The sequence below is a fragment of the Octodon degus genome, unplaced genomic scaffold (assembly GCF_000260255.1).
Source record: "Octodon degus isolate 3935 unplaced genomic scaffold, OctDeg1.0 scaffold00230, whole genome shotgun sequence".
Taxonomy (NCBI): Eukaryota; Metazoa; Chordata; class Mammalia; order Rodentia; family Octodontidae; genus Octodon; species Octodon degus.
In genome coordinates this window covers 909,173-914,913 of record NW_004524806.1, presented here as the reverse complement: position 1 = coordinate 914,913, position 5,741 = coordinate 909,173, and positions in this window count along the sequence as shown.

Here is a 5,741-nt window from a genome sequence, read left to right as displayed (position 1 = left end):
GAGCTTTTAAATTTTATTTAATCTTTCAAATTCCCAGCTTTTTGATTCCTTAATTCTTTGAACTGTTTTCTTCGTCTCAGTTGATTTAATTTCTGCTCTAATCTTTATGATTTCTTTCCATATTTGGGCTCAGGGTTTGTTTTGCTCCTCATTTTATAGAGTTTGGCAGTGCATCATTAGGATGTTTATTTGTTCCTGTTCTGTTTTCCTAATGTGGAGTTCACAGCTATGAATTTCCCTCTGACAACCGCTTTCATCACATCCCACAAATTCCAATAAATTGTGCTTGAATTTTCATTGAATTGTAAATATTGTTGAATTTGTTGCTTACTTTTATCTGTGACCCATTGATTTCTGAGTAGGGTGTTGTTTAATTTCCATGAATTTAGGGTTTTTTTTGTGGTTTCTTTTGTCATTTATTTCCAGTTTCTTTGCACTGTGGTCAGATAATATGCATGGGATAATTTCTGTTTTCTTGAATATACTTAAGCATGACTTACAGAGTAGTATGTGGTCTATTTTAGAAAGTGACCCTTTCTCCGCTGAAAACAGTGTATTCAGCTGTCATTGTGTGGAACACTCTATATGTCCACTAAGTCCATTTGTTCCAAGCTCTTGTTCAGTTCTGCTACTACTTTGCTATTTTTTTTCTGGTTGACATATTTTTTTTGGGATAAGGGGGTGTTAAGTTCTGTTAAGATTGTGGTATTAGATATTAGATTTTTCATGTCCAGTAAGATTTGTCTTATGTAGTTGGGTGCTTCCGTGTTTGGTGTGTATATATTTATGAATTTTACATCTTCCTCTTGAATTTTTCCTCTAACCAGTATATAATGGCCTTCTTTATTTCGTTTGGTCTTTCTTGATTTGAAATTGAGATTGTCTGAGAAGAGGATTGTTACCCCTCTTTTTCTCTGAGTTGCTGGGACATTTATTATTGTTTTCCATCCTTTGACTTTCAGCGTATGAATTTCTTTCTGAGTTAAGTGTGCTTCTTATATACAGCTTATTGTTGGATTTTGTTTCCTAATCCACTGTGCCAGTCTATTTCTTTTAATTGGTGAATTGAGTCCATTTACATTGATGGCTATAGGTGAGATGCATTTTCTTACGATCAACATGTTATTTTCCTGCTGTTGTTTATTCTGTTTTTCTGTGTTTAATTGTTTGTCCTATTTAATGGGTTACTTGACTTCTCATTAGTGGAGTTCTGATCATTGTGGTCCCTCTCTAGAACATCTTTTAGTGGTCTGTCTAGGGTTGTGTTTGTCATCATGAAATTCTTTAGCTGTTCTTTGTCATAGAAGTATTTCAGTTCTCCATCAAATTTGAAAGAGAATTTTGCATGGTATAGTAGTCTGGGCTGGAATTTGTTTTCATAGAGGACCTGAAGTACTCTGTTCCATGCTCTTCTTGTGTTCATGGTTTGTGATGAGAAATCTGCCATTATTCTGATGGGTTTTCTTTTGAATGTGATCTGTTTCTTTTCTCTAGTGGCTTTCAGCATATTATTCTTGTGCTGGTTTTCTGGGATCTTGACTATTATATGTCTTGGTGTGTTTTTAATTGGGTTGAGGTTATTTGGCATTCTATATGCTTGGCTTACCTGAATGTTAGATTGCTTCCTCATATTTGGGAAATTTTCTTCTATTACTCCTGCTAATATTCTTTTCATAACATTTTTATTGACTCCTTTCTCATTGATGTCTATTAGTCTGATGTTGTTCATCTTTACATTGTCTTGCAGGTGATGTATTATTTTTTCCTGTGTCCTAGTTGTTCTTGAGAGATCTTTCTTTACCTTTTCATTAGTTGTGACAGTGTCTTGAAGATATGAAACTCCATCTTCACTTTCACTCAAATGGTTTTGCAAGCTTGTGATTGAAATTTTAAGTTCCTGTATATCTCTTTGACTCTGCTTCATGTGATCTATTTCTTTCCTGTATCGCTCATTCAAGAATCCATCGCTTTTCTAAACTCCTCTATCATTTTTATCAGTGTCTTCTTGAGAAGCAGTTATTAATTCTTTTACTTCAGAGATTATTTGTAATTTGATTTTCTCTATATGTTTCTTCATATGATTCTTTATTTCAGACGCTATTAATTCAGAGATTTCTTTTTTTATTTCAGGCATTAATTCTGATCTGAGTTCCTTTATACCTTTCTGTTGTTGTTTCTTTTCTTCTCATGCTAGTAATTCAGATATTTCTTTTCTATTTCAGAGATTAATTCTGATCTGAGTTCCTCTATACTTTTCTGCTGTCATTTCTTTATTTCAGATGCGATTAATTCATACATTTGAGCTGAGGTACTGTCTTCTGCAGTTGTTCTGGGTGGGCTCAAGGCCTGAGATTGCATTTTGCTCCTTCTCTTTGTCATTTTGTATAGCACTGACCTCTGACCTTTGTTGTCGAGCTTTGGTGCAGTTATAACCTTAGCACTTACTGAAGTTCGGGTGCAGATCTATTAGGTTTGAGTTTGTCCAGTTATGCTTGGTTTGGGTCTAGCTGTTGTGCTCAGCTCCTTCCTGATGCAGCACTTGGAAGTGAACCTGTTGTGCCCCCCTCTGGCACAACATTGAACCTGTTGTTCCCCTATGTTGTGCCCTTGGCTTGGGAGGGTGCAGGGGAGTGCAGAAGCTCTCCCAGACACTAGCAAGGCCTGGGCTTTGGTTGGGCCTGTGGACTTCCGAGGGTGTGGCAGAAGTTCTCATTCACTTGGTGGGCTTGAAAGATGGGCTCTGGAGGTGTAGATTGTTCCCGAGGGCGTGGCATAGGATCTCACTCATGCAGAGTGCCTGGGTTTTCCCAGGAGATTTACCGTGGGCGCATGGCAGCTGGAAGCTCTCCCACATACTTGCTGGGCCTGGGCTTGGGCTGGATGCTGCGTGTCTGGGTTTGGTCAGGAGAGTTCCCATTTTTGACAACATTAATTCTGCCAATCTATGAACATGGCAGGTCGTCCCATCTTCTGATGTCTTGTTAAATTTGTTCCTTCAATATTCTGAAATTTTCTTTGTAGAGGTCCTTCATCTCTTTAGCTAGATTGATTCCTAGGGATTAGATCTTTTATTTTTGAGGCTACTGTGAATAGAATTATTTTTTCTTATTTCGTTCTCAGCTAGTTCTTAGTGGTTATAATAAGGCTATTGATTTTTCAATGTTGATTTTATATCTGGCTACTTTGCTGAATTCATTTATGAATTCTACAAGTCTTACATTAGTCTTTGGATTCTTCTGATGGAGTATAAGATCCTCTGATCTGCAAAGATAATTAGATTTCTTCCTTGTAATTTTATGTCACTTTTGTTTTTCTCTTGTGTAATCACTCTGGCTAAGATTTCAAAAACTATGTTGAATAGGAGTTGTAAGAGTGGACATCCTTGTGCTTTTCCTGATTGTAAAGAAAATGATTTCAGTTTTTTCCCATTTGTTAGCTGAGACTTTGTCATATAATCTATATTATGCTGAAGAATGGTCCTTTAATATCTAATTTCTTTAGGGCAGGGATGTTGAATTGTTGAAGGCTTTTTCTGAATCATTTGAGAGGATCATATGATGTTTATCCTGGAATCTATTTACATTGTGCATTACATTTTCTGGCTTTAGTATGTTAAGCCATCTTTACATCCCTAGTATGAACCCAGCTTATTCAAGGGTATGATCCTTTTAAGTTACTGTTGAATTTGATTTGTATTTTATTGAGGATTTTTGCACCTATTTTATCTGGGGTATTAGGCTATGCTATTTATAATCTTGCTGCCCCCATCCTTTGGGTCTCTCTTTGCAATTTTATCCTCCATATCTCTGACTTAGGTTTTCTTTGGTGGGTATTTTAGACTCTGCGCCCCACATCCATGTGTGAGTTCTACTCAGTCCTGCTCCTATTTAAGGCAGTGGTAGCTTATCTGAACCTTAAACAATGGGTGCTCCTGTCATCTTCCTCTCCCCAAAAGACTATATTTTTCGTATAATGACACACTCTGTAAACCTGTTCTGCAAGCAGCATCTGCTTGGCCGATGGTTTGCTTGTGATTCAGCCACTCATTTTTCTGGATTTGACCTGATGGCTGTCTGCTTCAAGTTGTGTTCTGGTGGTTATTCTCCCCAGCATCCTGTGCAGCCCATGCATACTGATTTGTGTGAATGTCTCATAGCAATCAGTGAGTACCATGGTCTGTAATCCATCATGTCTTTAACCTCTTATCTGATGTAATCAGATTTACTACTCTTTTACTTCCTAGGTTTTAGACTTACTAAGCACCAGCTCCATCCTTTCTTCATAACAGGTTCTCCTCTGGATGCAGGAATTTTTATCCTATGCCTGTCACAATATTGTACTTTGGAAATGCACAACTTATTTAATTTCACAGACTTGTGGCTGAAGGTGAACTTACCTCAAGATGAAGCATGCCTCAAGTCTCACCCATATCTCATTTAGATGTGACTTTAGATTTTGATCTTTGAGTTGATGCTGAACAAATTAAGACCCCTGGGACTACCAGGATGGGATTAGCATATTTTGTGTGTAAGAGGAACATGAATTTGGAGGGCTAGTGGTGGAGTACTCTGATTGGATATGTCTCTAAAGTTCATCTGTTGAAAACTTAATATCCAGTATAGCACTTTGAGGAGGTGGGAACTTTAAGATGTAATTGGGTCATGAGAGCTCTTCCTTTATGAATAGATTGTCACAGAGTGGGCTAATTACTACACAAGTGGGTCCTGATAAAAAGATAAGATTCCCTTGCCTCAGGTTTTCTTGACCTTAAAACAAAAGCTTATTTTCCCATAGACCACTTCCCCTCTTCTTCTCCAACCCAGTCCAAGGTGCAATTTCCTTTCACCTTTCAGTGCCACAGGAAAGACCCCAGTCAGCTCTTCAGATATTTCTAAACATCCCCCTCAAGCTCCACCCTTAGCAAAAGTCCACACAAGCTGCAGATTTCTTTGTCTCAGGGCAGAGGACCTGCACCACCTGCCCTCGATCCTCTCCATGTCTTTGGAGTTAATAAAGGATTCTTCCATCTTTCCTATCTTTTTATTGGACCATTAAAAAACCCTATCAATATTTACTGCTCTTGCTTTCTTTCCCATCTCACAAGATGGTGGGTGAAAAAACTGAGAAGCCAGACACTAAAAGAAAAAACCAGAAGCCAAGAAGGCTGCTGTCAGTGTACTGGTAAAAAGGGTAAGGTGAAGGCAAAATAGTCCAAGAAGGGGCAGCCCCACTGCAGCCAAAATCCTGTCCTGGTTAGAGGAATTGGTAGATACTCCCAATCTGCTATGTATTCCAGAAAGACTTTGTACAAGAGAAAGTACACAGCTTTTAGTCAAAGATTGAGAAGAAAACGAAGGAGAAAGTTCTTGCTATGATCACAAAACCAGTCAGTGGGGACAAGAATGGAGGCAGCCAGGTGGTTAGGTTTTGAAAAATGCTTATGTACTACCCTACTGAAGATGTTCCCTGAAAATTCTTGAACCACAACAAGAAACTCTTCAGTCAGTATGAGAGGAAACTTCGAGCTAACATTCACTCCTGGCACCATCTTGATCATCCTCACCGGGCATCACAGAGGCAAGAATGGTCTTTCTGAAGAACACACCAGAAATTGGTCATCACCACCTCTACAAAAATTGATATCAGCGAGTCCTAGCCCAGGTCCGGTGAGTGTGCGGAGAGCTTCCTGCTACCCTGCGCCGGCGGGACCAGTCCCAGCCCAGGTGCAGAGTGGGCCGGAC